This window comes from Pinus tabuliformis, chromosome 1_2, assembly GCF_031772625.1.
Source record: "Pinus tabuliformis cultivar Carrire ecotype Pingquan chromosome 1_2, CPIR1, whole genome shotgun sequence".
NCBI lineage: Eukaryota > Viridiplantae > Streptophyta > Pinopsida > Pinales > Pinaceae > Pinus > Pinus tabuliformis.
The window spans coordinates 970339772-970359132 of record NC_142298.1 but is presented as its reverse complement, the minus strand read 5'-3'; the positions used below and the strand labels follow the sequence as shown (position 1 = coordinate 970359132).

Below are 19361 nucleotides of genomic sequence, written 5' to 3'. Positions count from 1 at the left end.
TCTAGAATGTTTATATAAAATCTTAAAAAATTTCCATTTCATTGTTTTAAATTAATATGTCGAATATTTATTGAATTTTCATCGTTCATATTTCGGTGAATTTCTGTTATGAAAAATAAAGCATATTTAATAGGAGCAATGTTGTACGATCGGTTGGACTCCCGAAAATGTAGTTAAATAATAACACAAAAGCTTGTAACAACTTGTCTGGGTGGTGTAGTCGGTTATCACGTTAGTCTCACACACTAAAGGTCCCCGGTTCAAGTCCGGGCTCAGACATTAAATTTATTCTAATTTTCCGAATTATTTTAGTCGACACGTGAATGAATTCGAAGGTCGCTAGTACGAGTCCGGTCTCACACATTTTTATTTTTTCTGATTTCAAGAATCAATTTAATAGCCATGTGCATGAATTCCAAGGTCCCCGGTTATTTTTTCTGATTTCTAGAATTATTTTAATCGCCGTGTGCATGAATTCCAGGATCCCCGGTTCCAGTATATAAGAATTCAGACATTTATATTTTTAATCGCCATGTATAAGAATTCAAAGGTCCCAAATGGATTCTAGTCAAAAGACGGTCATAAATTTCAAATTTCGGGGACTAAACGAAATCATGAACCCTTTCAGACATTTATATTTTTAATCGCCATGCATAAGAATTCAAAGGTCCCCGGTTCCAGTATATAAGAATTCAGACATTTATATTTTTAATCGCCATGTATAAGAATTCAAAGGTCGCAAATGGATTCTAGTTAAAAAAACGGTCATAAATTTCATGAACCCGACGTGAATCGAACACGCAACCTTCTGATCTGGAGTCAGACGCGCTACCATTGCGCCACGGATCCATATATGCAAATAGGTAAAATGTAATATACTAAGTGATAATAATATGTATAGGATGATTATACGATGGAGGGCGAGTTGAACACGCGACCTTGCAACATTCTGTCCAGCGGAGTAGTTTGGTTACAGATAAAAAAACATATTAATATTTTAAATTTGTCTTCAATTTTTTTTTTCTTTATTATTTGAAATAAAAAAAATGTTTTAACTAATTTTAAGTAAATATAATCTGGTATCATTAATTCTGGATTTATCTAGTTTGGTTATTATTTGAATTAAAAAATTGTTCTAACTAATTTTAAGTAAATATAATCTAGTATTATTAGGTTGGTGAGGATGAAAATTCTTAAAGTGCAAATTTTTTTTCAAGTGCAAAATTTGAAGAGTGTTTGCACCTTAAAAAATTTAATATTTTTTGGCACTTGTTAGATCTCGGTTTAAAATGCATTTAAACTTGCTTAGTTGATTTTTATGTTTTTTTTTTAAATATTGTCAAATGTGAAATGTATCATGAAAAATATTGTTTTGATGCCTATCAATATTTACAAATCATTTAATTTATATGACTATTTTCATATAAATATAAATATAAATAAAATATAAATATTTTAATATTTTCATCCATCTATAATAATACAATTATATATATATATATATATATATATATATATATATATATCAAAAATAAAAATTGTTAATTATTAAATTGAATAATTACGTCGTAAGACGTTCCCTTTGAGAAAATCTCCCCAGGTGCTGCCTAGCACCCCTCCGCACCTTCATATTTAATGCTAGACGATTGAACAAAAATCAATGGTTAGATTAATAGTCGGTTGATAGTTAACAAAAAAAATTAGAATTTTAACTTGTGGGAAACTCATTTTAATTCTTTTCCTTCCATGTGTTCATATCAAGAGGGGGAGATAGCACAAATGCACTTTTCTCTTTGAAATGATGTCTACTTTCGCCTCTGAGAATATTGCCATGTGGTGAATCAACACCATGAATGTCTAGTATAGGAGGTAGGGGAAAACTTTAATCTCATGGAAATCACATCGACCTCGAGAATCAAATGCAAGACTTATGTTAAGTTTTATTTGTTGATTTACTTGTTTTTGTAGAGTTCGATGCCAGGGTTTTATTTTTTTATTTTCTTGTTTTTGCAAATTTCGATGTGCGAAGGAAGGGGGAATGAGGTTCTGATAAGTAATATCCCTAAAGATGAAATTGTTATAGGTGTGAAGGTTAAGAGTTCCAAGATGAGATGGTTGTCGATGGGCAGAAATTTGGGGCAAAACTGGCACTTCAATGCTGATTTAAGGGGGCAAGCCCTGTCATTCGAGGTTACCACCAATGACGGTACCCTTGCCTTAGTCCTCCTATAGCCTTGAAGAAGTTGGATGGAACCCATTAATTAGCATAACAAAGCATGCGCAACAGAAACACACTGAAACCCATTCCACCCACGGGTTTCTTATATTGAATAAGTGTATTTGTTATTGCCTTTTTCTATGAAAATTAGATTGAGTCTACAATCTTTCTAACTGCCACAAACTCTGCCTGTTCCGTGCAGATAAGGAACACCATCCTCAACCTAGAAGCTTTGATATAATATTGTATACCCTTGTCTTAGTCCTCTTGTAGCCTTGAAGAAGCTAGATGGAACCCATTAATTAGTGTAACAAGGCATGCGCAACAGAAACACATTGAAACCCATTACACCCACGGGTTTTTTATATTGACTAAGTGTATTTGCTATTGCCTTTCTGGACCAAAAGCATATTTCATCTATGATCTGTCTAGCTGCCACAAACTTTGCATGTTCTATGGATTTAAGGAACACCATCCTCAAGCTGGAAGCTTTGATATAATCTTGTAGGATGTGTTGCATAGTGAATTAGGCCTAAAAGTGTCAAAATAAACTACATTCTCTTTACTGGGGATATGGGTGGAGATGGGTGAGGAATGTTGAGTTGAAAGCTTCGAACATCTTTGGTATCATGGACTCTTCAGCCCCACCTAGTAATTAAGTTTAAGTTAGATTTGATAGTATCTTCACATCTTTTGATAAAATCCCTTGTGAAATAAGACGAGGGGTTTTTCCCTTCTTCACTAAGGAAATTGCTTCGTGTAGTTGTTCAATGATTGGGGTCAGCTCTTGTTTGCATTTTCTGATACTATTTTGGAATGCATTCTAAGAAGGTTTTTTCATTATTTTGATATCTTTCCTACTTATTTGTTAGCAAATTCTTTAAATAATCTTTTGTTGTAATGTTCCCACTTTTTGTGAGTGCAAAATTCACTAAGGAGTTTTGCCAAATTTTGGTGATATTATTTTGTGGGAGAAAAGTTGAAATGATTATTTTAATGAAGAATGGCGGCAAAGTAATATTTTATTAGTGGAAGATGGGGACCACCATGGGACATGACTAGCAATTATAAATAGAGCTTGGAGGCCTCCATTTGGTATCTTTGACATTTGCAAACAAACACTCATCTATACGCTTTGTTGGTTAACAAGTCTACTGACTGTTTAGCCACGAGTCTCATGTGGGAGACTCAACCTCTACATCGGGGGACCATCCATGCCCACCCTAGGGAGGCTCTTTTACACGAGTTTGCAAGATTTTTGGGGCAACAATACACATCAATAACCAGCACAAAGAGGGGCGTGTGTATTTCTGGGTATTTAGGAATCACGTAGAGGAAGTTTGAGACCAACAGGGATCCCATTGCTTGTCGGGAGGTCAGGAAGTTGAGGTAGTAGCACTGGGTAGACATTTTCACTAAAGCTTTCAGCTAGCTGAGCCAACATACCAATAATTCACATTTCTGCATAGAGGGATAGCGCAAAGGCCACTCAACAAAATTTCATGGTGTTTGGGAGCAGTTGATCGGGGCCAATGGTTCATCCGGGAAGTTAGGAGTTGGATAACAGGGGTGAACCCAACATTTTTTAGGAGTTTGCAAAGGGATTTGTAGGCAATTTCCAGCAGGTTGAATTTGGCAGCCATAGCTGGTGTGAGGCTCCAAGGGGGTCAAAAAACAGAAGTCAAAACCAACCAAACTCGCTTCTAGGTTTTCTAGGTTTTGGCCAAGGAGTGCGGGGTTAAAAACATATAAATTTCTGAGCAGTTTTAGTGCACTTTCCAACCATTCGAAATTCAACAGTGCAACTGTTTTCTAGGCAGTGTAGTGCAAATTGGTGCAATAGCTAGGCAACCTTCAACTCATCCATTTTCCTAGCTAGGTTTGGTCCTACCCAGGTGCACCATTCCACTATCTATTGTATTTGACTTGCAGAAATATAATAAAATGGCTCAAAAGTTCTTCATTTGAAATTTTTCTATGGGTACTTGATGAATATTTCGTTTTTGTATTTTGTTGCATAGAATACTTGATGTTATCACTTGTATTTCCTATTTAGGATCATTACAGTGGTATCAGAGCATGATTTTGGCTAGTTGTGGAGTAGTCAGCAAGATCATGGAAGATTTGGGCATGTATGCACTGTGATGGGTGAACTATAGACCAACTCATGGCTCAAGGGAGAGTGAGTATCATTGAAGGAAAAATGACCCTCACCCATTTTGATGGTTTAGCTAGGAGTTCTGTTAGAAAATGGGTACAAGAATTAGACACATATTTCCGGCTAAACCCCATGAGGGAGGCAAATGCTATTAGACATGTCACTTTTCACTTGGACGGAGATGCTATGGAATGGTAGTTCTGAGGGTTGATCCCTTTGGGTCATGTACGTATCACATCCTAAAAAGAGTTCACATAGAGGCTCATGGAGAGATTTGACCGAAAGGACACCAGACCCCATCAAAGGGAGTGGATAGGACGAGGAAAGCTAGAGGATGAGACCAGGAGGAATTTCTACTGGTGGATACCAGGCTTTAGATGTCAGAAGCTCGAAGAGGAGGTTGAGCAGGAGGACACACAAGATGGTGAGGGGCACATTGATATACTCGGTGTGGCGTAGGAGTCACCATTGTTGGAGGCCTCTTTGGTAGCTCCAGCTGACACCTCAGTTGAGGGAGTAGAGCATACACTCGGAGGGTCATCTACTAATGAGATGCCAACAGTTGATGAGGTACCTAGTGCTATGAACCAGTTTCTAGATGATGGTCAACCACAACAACCACAACAAGTTGATGAGGTTCCTGGAGGCATACTTTTCATTGAGGAGGTACCAGAAGATACAGAGGGGTGCAGAGGGGTGACCAAGTTTACAGAAGATAGTCACTCTCCACAGTTTCATCAGTTCTGGGCTAGCCTTCTAGCATTGAGAAAGAAGGCCACGATAGTGCGAGATGCCATTCTACATCAAAATGAGGAGTTGGAGGGCATGATAGTGGTTTGTGTTGAGACGGCCAAACTGACTCGCGTTAGGGAATGGTTGGGTTCCCTAATGGTTCAGTTGGAGTGCACATTGGAGTGATGGGGCAGCCCTACTCAGACATTACAGGTTGGTAGCACTAGAAGGTTACTAGTACACATTGGAGAGGGAGAGGGAGAGTCACCTCGACATATTTTATGTGTTTACCAGGATGGTGAAATGAGGCGACATGAGTTGCGCAGGGGGCATCCTTAGCAGGATGGAAGGTTTCCCTTGGGGTTGGATGGAGATAGATATTGAGTTGGTATCTGGTGGAGCTCGCTAGGAGGTTAGATGCATCCATGGCCATAGCTTAGCAGACACTATGGATTACCAGAGAGGCTTGAGGGCCAGACTGTTGTGGGTATCTAGATGGGATTCTCCATCACATCATGGATTAGGTAGGTCATGGTAGCAGCTATGTGATGGACTCGGTGGTTGGGTGCACACACCTTTTCATATCCCCTTCAGTTCTTGACAACACTAGTGACAAGATTGATTGGTAGAGGAGAAGGCAACTTTCATGAGTTTTCATGGCATATTGATTGTGAATGGAGTCACAGGTTGATTATCCTACTCTAGCAGGAGCTAGTAGGAGGAGGTGGCATCAACAGACCACCAGACAGGGCATTACTTGGAGACAATGCTCTCTCATTGGTATAATGGACATTGGAGCTACTGAGGATAGACACAATAGTGTCATTCCCATTGGCATGTGAGGAGTCATACCGCTCAGGTCTTTCAAAGAAATGGGGATATGTAGCCCACATCATGGAGGGATTACTAATAGAGTGGTGGATGCATTGGCACATGCAGGATGACATATGATGCAAGGTGGTACGACAGTAGGTAGTGGTACCCAGGGGTGCACAAGGATATCTCGTAGAGTCTAGCCTTATGTAGAGGGATGTGACCTGATGCATACATACCCAATTTTAGAACCTAGCATCCAGTGTTGTATGAGGTATGCAGTGATGGGTAGTGGCTTGTAGAGGAGCATGAAGATGCGTGGTTGCTTGATGTAGCATGTTAGGTTGCATTGAGTGACTCACATTGCATCAAGTACACATGGGGAGAGCCAGATACAGTGACACAGGCATGATACGAGATGATACAAGATGGTACAATAGTAGCATGGGATATCCAGTGGTGTACAACGATAGGTTGTAGGGTACAGTTCGAGGTTGAGGACTACAGGTATACTCGATGGGATGCAGGGGCATATGGTGTTGCACAACAAGGTCTTGGAGGCTTGCCTCCAAGGAGACTTATGGATGGAGACACTGGGCATACCTTTGGGTGTACTTCACCTAGGATCGACGGGGATGCAGATGAGCAATACTCGATGGTATCCATGGGGACTCACATGCATGTACCTCTTATACATCACTTACAGGCACAAATGATTTGAATGTTATCCTTTGAAACTATGGGCGCATGCAGCTGGGGATAGGGATCTCACCCGAGATATTGGGATGGCACTCAACGCATTAGGGGAGAGACTTCTCAGTGGTAGCATTGGGTTGGTGCATGAGTTGACAACCAAAGGTTGGGGGATAAGGTGATCATTTGCAGGGGTCACATATCGTTCATCAATGAGCCTATGATTGGGGATCAAGTCATGAGGGAGACATGTGTCACTCTTTCCACAAGGCATGTCAGGACCATGCATGAGAATAGGATACCGTGTACGATTGAGGCAACTTTCTAGTATGTGTCTGACCTCCAGACATTCTATTGGCACATTATCAAGACACCGAATGGAAGACTCAGTGGTGATGGTTGGCAGGAGTGGGATGGGTCTGCATACATTAAGTCAATTGTGAGTATCAGATACCCATCTGTTGGTTATCTTTAGGGGGTATTTATTTGGCACATGTGGCTTCTAATAGTCATTGGTACTACGCAGTGGCAGGAACAGGGCAGTTTTTCATGCATCATATTAGTTCATGATATATGGGGCCTATATGTCAGTTTCATGCAAGGATTAGGGATGAGGAACAAACATATTCCAGCAGTTGTTAGATCTATGCCACAGTAGGTCTGGCTATGGGATCCAAGGATTGAGTTGATTGATAAGACACTCCATTCTATGATGAGTAGGTTCATGGGAGAGAGTGATCTAGTTCACCTTGGGTGTGACACATGGGATATTGTTGAAACCTCCATTATTTGGTGAGGTAGATTTGTCATGTTGCTGCTCAGGATTGAGATTGATAGTGGATGGGTAGACATAGACATCATGGAGATACCCGGACAGGATGAGCTTGGCCTTCACAGATATCCCACCATCAGGTTTTGGGAGGGGAGGATACAGTCTGAGTATGAAGGGAAGCTTGTCATAGTCGGAGTAGTGCAACATCAGCATGGTGGAACCCTTCTGAGATTAGCATGGGATCTGGGTACAACATGATTTTGTGGTTCATCTACCCTGAGGGGTGAGCTGCTTTCTATAGGGGGAGATCATTCAGATATTCCACTGGAATCTGGTGATTCATTGTTGACAGGGGGATTGTCACTAGTATGGTAGGATGTTCAACAACGAGGAGTGGTTTAGTGGCACATTTGGTACCCTGGAATTGGCTAGGCCAACGCTTGGAGCAGTAGGATATTGCTTGAAGACGAGCAATTTTTGGCAGGGAGGAATGTAATTTTCCTAATTTTTGTGAGTGAACAATTCGATAAGGAGTTTTGCCAATTTTTGGTGATTTTTTTTTTTTTTTTTTTTTTTTTTTTTTTTTTTTCTGTATAAAGACTATTCTATTAAAAGATAAAAGGAAAAAATATTTACAAAGAGGTTTGAACCTCTGAGGGGGCTGTAGCCTGCCCTCGACCAAAAAGACTGTTGCAGGTAGCACACTGCATTCCTTTTACAAAAATGAGAATCATGGAAGTGAGAATTATGGTAAGCTTGAGAGACCCAAAACTAAACTGAGCTATATGAGATCGAAGCTTTAGAGGAAGCTGATCATTTACAAAAATGCTGTCCTTTACAATCACTATTACAAAAAGATTGAAAACCAGAATTATGTCCTGGAGACTGTAAAATTTCATGCTGATATGAAAAGAATCCATGCACAATGGGAACTTCACACAAATACCAGAAATCAAAAGATAACTTGCTGTCATGACGCTGGAGCTAGGAGTGATTAAACCTGCGGAGGAGAGCCTATCGCGTTCTCGTTTGCTTGGTTGGGGGAGCTAACCCAGGTTACCATCACATCGTCTTCAGCTTCCATCCTGCTGCCTTCTGGAGGAAGAACAAGATTCAGAACACTTCCAGAGAGGCGCGCAGGCTCACAAGCAATAATTTGCTCTTGAGGTGAAGCTGGCTGGGGTTGAATGTCTTCCTGATGGCCCTCCTCGTGCAGCACGGCAGAGTCATTGAGGACGACTCCAGCCAAGTCACCCTGAAAATCACTTGAATTTTGAGATTGAGACTGTGCCCTGGAGGTTTCATCCGAGCTTGTAAGCTCATCTTCCTCCTCCGAGAAGATAACAGTTATAGTGGCTGAGATGAGAGGCTTATTGAGCCTACTTCTGAACTTGAACCGGGTCGTTTGAAAGGAGCTGTTCAGGGTGGGTCTAGAATGGTCAGAGGGCGGAGAGGATGGAGAGGCAGAGGCTAACGGAGTTATGCGTTGAGGGGCAGAGCCACCACGACCCCGAGAACCTCCACGAGAGCCTGAATTACTACCACGCCTGGGGATGCCGCGACGTCGGGCCATTACAGAATGAATCGGCAGCTTGAATGAGCAGGGAGACTGAAGGTGGGAGTAAAGCGGCCAGACACAGGCTAATTGAACCCAATTCAAGGACCAGACCTCTGTACAGTAGACCCAAATGCAAAGCTCGCAATAGATGGAATAGACCAGAAGAAAAAACCAGGCAAAGACAGAATAAACCCAATGCACGAACCAGACACTTGCAGAAAAGACCGAATCGATACACCATACACAGACGGGCAAGACGAAATCAGTAGACCGGACGCAGGCGGAGAAGACCAACTCAATACACCGGACACCGGCGGAGAAAACCAGAACCATATACCAGAAGCAGGCAGATTGAGACCGGTTATGAAGCCAGGGGGGCTTCCAAATTCCCTGAGCTGCGCAGGGGCGCTGAGGGCATAACCAACAGAGGAGAACCAAAATGCCAATACCTGAAGAACTCGGAGCAAATGAACCGTGATTAAGGCGCGCCATAATAAAATCACTTACCTGCAGACCTCGAGCCCAATGATCCATAAATGCCTGTAGATCACATACCACGAACTGCCAGAGCCAGCTAAGTAGAATGACAGCTGCCCAAGTCGCATGCAGTGCGATTAACACGTTATTAATGCACCCGCATCCGGGTGTGAATCTTCCTTCGACTGCATATCATTTGTTACGATGGTATGGAAGTTAGAGAGTTGGTTCTCAGAAGCTATGCTAGATAGAGAGCCTTCAAAGAATTCCATTCCAATGTCCACTCCTAAATTAGCAAGAAAGTCTGCCAGCTTGTTCCCTTCCCTCCTGATGTGTTTGAAGGAGATTGCTTGGTGATGAGAAAGCCATTGATTGAGAAGCTCAAGTCGTGGAGCCATTCTCCAGCTGCTGCTGACCTTGTGAATGGGGGATCCCTGCATAAGTTTTGAGGCCATAGTGATGATAATTTGGGAGTCCCCTTCCACAATAAGAGGAAAGAAACCTCGTTCTTGCGCCAGATTAAGCCCTCTCCATAATCCTTCCAGTTCCGCTGCATTGTTGGTGTTCCATCCAATTGAGCCAAAAAAAGTTAGAAGGGGAGTACCCTGGTAATTTCTGATGGCTCCACCAAATCCTGTTTTCCCAGGATTACCCCTCGAAGCTCCGTCAAAGTTAAGTTGAAACACATTGATTGGCGGTGGAGTCCATCTTGCTGGAGGATCCCGATGCTTTGAGGAGTTATAATTGGGACCAGGCTTTGATAGACAAAGTTTCTTTAATATTTTGGTGCAATCCAGTCCATATCTGCTCAATCGACAGCGATTGATCTTTAAAGATCCTTCTGTTTCTCTCCTTCCATATATTCCACATTAGTAGTCCCGGTATGAGTTGCCATAGTGTGTTTAAAAGTTTGCTTTGATATGGCTCTTGGCTCCAGGTGCGAAGGGTTCCTTTAATGTCCCCATACACTCTGCCTTCCTTTTGACAGCGGAATGTGACCTTTTCCCACAATTTCCTTCCTAGCTGACAGGTTTGCATAAGATGTAATGCTGATTCCTCTTCCTGTTTGCAGTTGGGACATATGGATGGCCCAGAGAAGTTCCTTTTCCTGAGGTTGTCCCATGTGAGAATCCTGTTGTGAGACAGAAGCCACAGAAAAGTAGAAACCTTCGGCCATATAAAAGAATTCCATATCTTATCCCATAAATTATCTCTGATTACCCTGTCTTTGATGATGATTTTGTAAGATTCTCTGGTGGTGAAAGTGCCCTTTTCCTTGTATCCCCTTTTGAAGTTCTGAGGAAAGAGAAAGTTGAGTTTGCTCCAGGCTGTGAGGTATTATATGACTAGCTTCTTTCCACTTTCTGTGTTCTTGAGCAGTGTGTGAGTCCCAAAATTGACTCACCTTATCATACTGATTTATATCTTGATCTGGGAGGCCCGGGATAGTGTCTCTGAGGTTTGGAAGCTGCTGCCATGAGTCTTCCCAAAACCGTGCTGTGTGGCCGTCCTTCACATCCCAAAAGCTATGCTTTTGTATTAGATTTCGATGTTGAATGGCCGAGTTCCAGATGACTGATCCTTTACTAACTTCTGACATTCTAATTCTCTCCTCTATGGGCGTATTTCTTGCATATTTCGCTGTCCATAGGGAGGCCCAAGGAGTGTTGGGATTTGAGAGCCATCTCCACCAGATTTTGGCCCCCATTACCATATTGCTATGTTCTGGGTCTCTTAGCCCAATGCCTCCAGCTTTTTTTGGTAGACATACCTTCTCCCATTTGACTAGAGCCCACTTTCGATTTGGACCCGAATTTCCCCATAAGAAATTGCGCTGAAGCTGTTTTATTGCTTTGAGAACCCACTTAGGTGCCGCCAATATGGAAAAAAGGTAAAGAGGCATGGACTGTAGAACAACTTTAATTAGCACTAACCTACTAGCCATATTAAGAGCTCTGTGGGTCCATAGGAACAATCTGGCTTCAAGTTTTTCTAAAAGGTCTTTCCAGGAGGAATGCTTGAGAGCCGAGGCAATTAAAGGAGCACCCAAATATTTAGAAGGAAGGGAAGCAATGGTGAAGCCTAGGATACGGGCAATGGCTCTTTGGGTGGGGGGAGGCGTATTAAAGAAGAATATCTGAGATTTAACTTTGTTAATGAGAGCTCCTGAAGCATCCGAGAAGTTTGCAAGTATTGATTTGAAAGATCGAGCTTCTTGAACAGATGGATGACCGAATAACATATTATCGTCTACGAATTGCTGGTGAGAAAAGGAGGGAGCATGGTGGAAAGCTAGACCTTTGAGGCTTTGAGAGAGGATAGCCGATTTGATGCTGCTGTTATAGACATTTTTGTGCCTTACAGCATTGAGCATGAAATGTCCATAATCTAAGGGATCCAAAGTCCCTAAACATGTTTTTCCTACCCCTAGAGGAACAAGGCTAACAAACCACAGCAATTCACAGAAGTTCTCCACCAGAAACCGCTCAAAAAAAAGTCATTTCAGGATCAATTCAGTGGCTCCACTAGCTATCTGCGCTGAATGTCAAAGTCAACACTGGCTACCTGCACTGCAACACAGGTAGAAGCACTACCCAGGTGCGCTGAACGAGAGTTGACAAGTGGCAAGTTCATTCTTCAAGGTGTCAAGGCCCAGGAAGCTTCCAAAATATTCCTCAATGACACTTGCCTCAGTGAACTCGACTATGATGAGTAAGAGGTTCCAAATCTCCAAGTGGAAGCAAGAACCTCCAAGTGGAATCAAGAACTGACAGAGGGAGAGGACACTAGTCAGATCTCAAGCTGACTCATCCTCTCTCCAAACATCTATATATGGATCTCTCCTCCATGAGATCAGGGGGCTGGAATTTTGTTATTGCAAAGAATTGTTGTTGGTTTGAGATCAGAATCATTGGGTGCTTAATGCTTTGAAGGGAGGTGAAGATAGGAATTCCATTTGCTGGGAAGGAGATGCTGGATTGGAGCCCTCTGGGTTGTATCTCTTCCTGAACCTTGTTATTCATCAATAAAGCTATCTTGGTTTCTCCTATATACTGATGTATCTTTGATGTATGATTGCATTAGTATGTTTAGTTTATTTCTAATCCTGAACTAGTTATGAATATGAATCCATGTCTTGTGTAGTGTTCTCTTCTTGTGATCTTGCAGAGACCTGTTGAAGCTGGGCGAGCGAGAGGGCAAGTAGCTGAGAACTCTCAAAGAGAAGAGGAACTGGATCGAGGGACAAACGGAAGACACCGGTTAGTCCGTCCATCTCTCTTCATTCTAATTCATAAAGGAAGAATACTAGAATAGCTGTCTTTGTTTGTTGCTAAGGCACTGTCACACCTTAGGTGGATAGGATCGTCCTGCATAGGCATTTTTCCCCACAACAAATTGGCGACTCCACTGGGGAGATCTGTTTAGTCATTTTATTTGTGTCTCTATCATTGTTTGTTTCATAGACTCAACAACAACAATCGAACTGCATCTGCTCTTCTCAGATGCAAAGTAGACAGTTGCTGCTTTGATCCAATCACTGGATTTGTCTATGATCTGAACAATGGACTCACAAATGATTTGGTGATCCTTTGTGATAGATCTTAGTACCCCCCTCAAATCATCCCTTTGATTGTACCTTGCTTGTTGCTTTTATTTGGCCTGAAACCGTTGATTAATCAGCAATCTGTGACCCAGAACCCAGTGAGAAACTCTCATTTCTCCTTCAGCGCGACCCCTGTGAAGAGGTTCTGCATTTCAACGCAGGTCCCGTGAAGGCTACCTGCGCTGAATGTCAAAACCCCTGTGTTGAGGTTGCGCTGAACCAATTTGGCCTTGTGCAGCTGGGGTTCTCTGCTCTGTTTTGCCCTGTTTTGATCTCTGATTTTTGCAGCCTGTAACCAGCATAGGTACCAGTCTGATAACTCCTTTTCTCTGCTTAAATTCCGCCTCCTTTTGTACAAAAAGAATGTGAGTGTTTTTATGTGTTTGTGGCGTCATTTACAGTTTTCCTTTGCATGAGTGAAATAATCATCCTGTAGCCCTTGATTCAGATCTGTCGATTGTGATCTTAGGAGAGAGTTCATTGGCTGTTTACAGTTGATTATACATTTACTTTTGCTTTTGGTTTGAGTTTGTCTCTTTTAAGTGTCGAAACAAGTATTCATTTCGAAAGTCGTAAAGTGTTGTATTCTCTTCTACCCTTTCTGATTTCAAAAAAGTAAACTTGTTTGTACTTGTCATTTAAAAGCAAATTCAAAGTTGTACAAAAAGCTTTCTTTGTAGGCATCAATACTAAGAAAGCAGAAAACAAACACCTGCATTGTGCATTTGCATCTTGATAGTTTGCATGCTTGATTTAGGGAAAGTGCATTAGAGTGTGCTGATTGCTCTTTGAGAAAAGATGGTGTCTTTCTTTTCCCTTTGTAGCTAGGATTTTCAAAGTTGAAAAGATATAAAGCTTGCTTATCATCTTTAGACTGCATTTAGGACTTGTATCATACATCTCGTGGTGATCCAGAAAGGCAAACTTCTAAAAAGATCAACCTAAAATAAACTGAATGAACTTAACAATGCTTTGCAACATAACGCACAACATAGAGGTCTAGGCTAGAGACGTGTTCCAGCGTCGTAAAGCCTGGTGACTGTCGATCTCGTTGAAAGTGGGTGATTCCTCCTGAGGGACGATAGCGCCAGTACGGATTGTGCTCCCACGTACCGTCGCGTATATATTGGGAGACCCCTATAGGAATAAAACCTTTATCCTTAGGAAGCCGTGTCAGCCGCCCTACTGATCGCAATGCACTGAACACAACATTCAGGAAGATCGACAGCCCGTACCCTAAAAAGTATTCTGCGGTTTTGCGAAAAGTTTGGCACACCCTCTGCCTAGAACTCCAGAGCAGTTTCTTTTGGCCTTTTTCAGACTCTATAACAGAAAAAGTCCATCCGAGCATTTGTCACTTCGGGCTCGTTAAAACATCGAAGGAGACTAGAGTCATCTTTAGCTTTTTCTCGACTCTTTAAAAGTGAAAAAGCAAGTTGTGTCTAAAGCATCTAAAAATTCATTTAGTTCGGAAACACATTTTCCCCTTTTGTATTTTGGTTGATCGAGTAATCCACAATCGTGGAAGAAAGTCAATTGAAACCCCGTCGTTTGCGGAGGCTTACGAGTCAACCGTCTTTGTCTCCGGAATCGAAAATAGTACGGACAAAGCGAACTCGTTTAACCGGTTCGAAATCTCCTATCAAAGTTAGAACAAGTGTTTCGACGACATCCGAGATTCCGGTTACTCCAAACATTTATGGAAACCCTGCCTCTATAGAAGAAGTTCAACAGCCACAGAGGGACAGTGACACTGATCCTAGTCTGAGAGCAAATACTTGCATTACTGAACCAATTCCATCTGCGACCGGTTCAGAGAGTCTTGCTCCTCAAACAACTGTCGCTGTCGAATCAACCCCTTCTTCGGCACCAGAAATATTTTACGGACCTGACGGTCTTCCTCTTCCACCTGGTTTAATTGTGATAGAGGAAATTATAGAAGATCCGCAAGCAAGTACTCCAACACATTTTGGAGTAGGGGTCACTCTGTTTCCTTCTACATTAGAAGTTAGTCTATCGCCAGTGGAAGTTCCTGTAGAATCGCTAGGCAATCTATTGGATAGACTCAAAATGTCTGAACAACCGTCAACATCTAGGACTGTGTCGAATGACACAACGATAACAGAACTCCCTGTCGTCACTCCGACAATGTTTGCTGGCATACCATCTGTCCCAACTAGCTCACAACCGCTAGAAGGAGTCCACCCAGGGACTATTTCGACAGTGTGGTCTGTTCCAGTTTGTTCCTCCAGAATAATATCTGGCAACTCTTATGTTGAGACTCGACAAATTGATCCCTATGGAGGTCAATTTGGGCCATTCAGTCCCCAAGGGCAACCAATCCCCTTGAGTTCCGGATTACCACCGTATGGGGGGCAGTATGCCCTTTCATTACCCCCTCCGGGAGGATATCCATACGGGAGTTCTCAACAGTATTCAGGTTATACTGGAGTTACGACAAGTGGTTGGGTACCTATGCTACCCCAACAACCAAGAGTTGTGTATTCTATGTAACAATGTGTACCTATGTCGAACATCCCGACAACACCAGCTATTGTAACAGTGTCACAAGTTCAAACGATGCCTGTTGTATGTCAACCTCAAATTTCTCAGGTCGTAATGCAACAACCCCTTGACCCTGTGACTCAACCACAATCGCCAACTGGTGGGGCGACACAGGTCCAAACGGGTACAATTACCCCACATCTTGGTCCGCTGGTTAGTATAGCGCAGTAGAACATGGCTTCACAACCGTGGCTGGTGCAATACCAACAACCACAATTCCAGCAAGTGTACCAAGGTTCTGAGCAGCAGATCTTTGCGAATAGTGGACAACCGTACATTCAAAACGGTCAAAACCAACCGCTTTACAGTGGTCAAGTCCACCAACCATATCAGTCATACCAACATCAATTACATTATGCTGGTATGCAAAGGCCAACTGTTCAGGCAATTCCATCATATCCTGGGTATGCTTCACCTAACCTGAATCAAAAGTTACCATTCGTGGCAACTTTAGAGTTACCCGATTTACACCGGTTAACGAACGATCCAATTGCTTACGCCCCTTGGTGGCCAGCGATTCCTCACAAACTTCCATCGGACATTCCTAAATTTAATGGAAATCCAGGCGAAGACCCATCGAATCACGTGATGACATTTCATCTGTGGTGTTCATCAAACACCCTAAACGATGATTCGATAAGGCTTCGCCTTTTCCAGAGGACGTGAACGGGTCCGGCGGCAAAATGGTATATTGAATTACCTAGAGCCTCGTTCGACAATTTCAACTCCCTAGCCACGACTTTCTTGATCCATTTTCAATTACGGATAAGGTATGAAACGGGAACCGAAATCTTAACCAACTTCTAACAGACAACAGCCACTCACATATCTGATCATATACATGAGTGGTGTCGTCGTCGTAGGATGTTGAAAACGTACATTCCCGATCAGCTATTAGCTAAATGGTTTATCAAGTCATTACTTCCTGCCATAACGGAAGATGTGGCCAAGGGGGGAGTCGTAACGGAGGAGCAAGTTATTGCTCGTGCACAATATCTAGAATTAGTCTATACTCAGTCTGGCACACTCTACGACAAAATACCCGACGCCCCTAGACCGGAATTTTCAATTCCTCCTCCTCCTAAATCAAATAGTGACTCTCATGCCGACGATGGTGTGATTGGCACGGCAAACGCGAAATCGACAAAGGCTTCGTCTAAGAAAGCCCGTAAGACTTCAGATCAAAATGCAAAAGAAGAAATTCTTGCTTCGGAAGTAAATGCCATGTCAGCAGATAAAGGCAAAGAAACCAATCAACCAGGAAGCAAGAAGAAGCAAAACAAAGGGAAGAAGAAGAAACAAGGTGAGTCATCCCCTGAAAAAACTTCTTCAAACCCTCCTCGGAAAGGGAAACCAAAAAGTCCATGCATGATATGTGACGAGGATCATTGGACAGCCGATTGTCCATACAAAGCTGAGCTTAAAAGGTTCTTCAAAAGTTCGCAAACCTCAGCTGTGTTAACTGATCCGTTTCCCAATCCAGGTCAAAATCTGGTTGATAGTGGAAATGCTTCCCCGTCGCAAGTGCTAATGTTGTCGATCTCCAAGCAACAAAATGATGCTTTGATTTCGACAAGGAACAAAGATTACGGGAATCCGCAGCTGTCGAACGACAAAGGTAAAGATCAACCAAGTAGTTCGACAACAACTTCGACAGAAGTTGTACTGCCCATCATTCCTGAATTAACAATAAAACCGCCAAAGGGAGTAGTACACAAGTCGACGTTTAATCCTCGCGCCAGAGCGGCGCAACATTATAATATAGTGGAAGATTTGGCCCAATCGCCATCCGCTATGTCGACTCTTGAAGTAATACAAAATTGTCCATCCCAAAGGCAGTCTTTGTTATCGGCTATTGGTGGGGTCGATCCTAAGGATTCCAATCTTGTATCCTTCGACCACAAAGGATACGATCCTCAGTTACCAGCTCAACTAGCTTTCCTTATTCAAGTGAAAGCCCTCAACAAAACTGTTCACCGAACAATTATTGATGAGGGGGCATCTACATGTATTATGTCGATGAGTTGCTGGAAAACTCTAGGATCTCCAACCTTGTCGCGATCTTCGACGACATTAAAAGCATTCGACGGAAGGACGTACACCCCGTACGGTATCCTAAATAACTTGAAGGTTGAACTAGGGGGAAAAACAGTAGAAATAGATGTTGAAGTCATCGATGGGAACCTTGACTACAACATCCTACTGGGAAGACCGTGGATATATGCCATGGCAGCTGTAGTGTCGACCTATTTTAGAAAGATCGCATTCCCTTTTCAAGGAGGGATTACGATCGTCGACCAACAAAACTTCCTCCCTAATGGTTCACAAGTTACAGGAAGCATTCCCATGATCCATGAAAGCAACCACTCGCTTCAAAATATCGGAGTAGGCCTACTGAAAGACCCCACATTAATGGGAACTTTCGCACTTCCACCTCCCATCTATATAGGAGAAGTAGCGTTGGTAGGAGCCTGCAACATGATATCTTCCACGAAGATCTCAGAAGACGATATTAACATGGATCATGCAATGGTTTTGCCCCCAAGCCCAATAGAAATATTGTAGCAATCAATGTTTCGGGCATGGGAGGCGAACCCAAATCAACGCTCATCAAGCGTTTGGGTAGATAGGTCTAGAGAATATGGTACCCCATTAGATCCTTGGTCGAAAGTACATGGGACTGACGAAGGAATCCTACAATCAATGTTGATTGAGGGGACACCATGGAATGATTGCCACCATCGTTCCCTTCTTTCGGATTATGAAGAAGATACTCAACATGACCTTTATCACCCTTCAGTTTTTGAATTCCTATCAAATACTGTAAATACGGTGGATTCCGAGCAAAACTTATCCAATATTGAAGAGACTATAGCCATAAATATCTCGACTAAAACAAAAGTTGTAGAGAATATTTATGTCGGCAAAGGTTGTTCACCTTCAGAACTGGAAATATATAACGCTCTTTTTCGCGAGTTCAGAGATGTCTTTGCTTGGTCATATGATGAAATGCTAGGCATTGACTCGAGTATCGTTGAACACGAAATTAAGATGTATCCTGATGTCAAACCAGTAAGACAACGGCTTCGGCAGGTGCACCCCAAGAAAGCCACTGCCATTAAGGCAGAAGTTGAAAAACTTCTCCATGCTGGTTTCATCTACCCGGTTCCTCTAATCGATTGGGTATCGAATATTGTCCCTGTTATGAAGAAACAAGGGACAATTAGAGTGTGTGTCGATTATAGGGATGTAAACCAAGCTTGTCCGAAAGACAACTACCCTACACCCTTCATCGACCAGATAATTGATGAATGCGCCGGATGTGAAATCTTTTCATTTATGGATGGATTCTCCGGGTATAATCAAATAAATATCCGCCCACAGGACCAGTCAAAGACTGCATTCATTTGTCCGTGGGGCACATTCGCTTATCGAAAATTACCCTTTGGTTTAAAGAACGCAGGGGCGACGTTTCAGAGGGCAATGAATTATGCCTTCCATGACATCAAGAACATCGTTCAACCATATCTCGACGACCTTCCGGCTCATTCGCGAAAGCAGACTGATCATCCGCAGCATTTAAGAGCGATATTTCTATGTTGCCGACACTACAAGATAAGACTCAATCCGCACAAATGTGTGTTTTGCGTCGGTTCTGGTCGTTTACTTGGATTTGTAGTCTCTAAGGATGGGATTTGTCTCAACCCTTGCAAGGTTCAGGCAATCATTAATTTGCCTCCACCTTCAAATTTGCTTCAGATTCAGAAACTC

The 19361-nt window shown here is 42.5% G+C and overlaps 2 non-coding genes across 2 annotated transcripts; one reads left to right on the top strand and one right to left on the bottom strand.

Moving 5' to 3' along the window:
* The first annotated feature begins 205 nt into the window (after positions 1 to 205).
* TRNAV-CAC (transfer RNA valine (anticodon CAC)) lies at positions 206 to 279 on the top strand. The gene has a single exon. It is a non-coding gene; the product is annotated as a tRNA-Val (tRNA).
* Positions 280 to 777: 498 nt separating this feature from the next.
* TRNAW-CCA (transfer RNA tryptophan (anticodon CCA)) lies at positions 778 to 849 on the bottom strand. The gene has a single exon. It is a non-coding gene; the product is annotated as a tRNA-Trp (tRNA).
* Between the last annotated feature and the right edge of the window lie 18512 nt (positions 850 to 19361).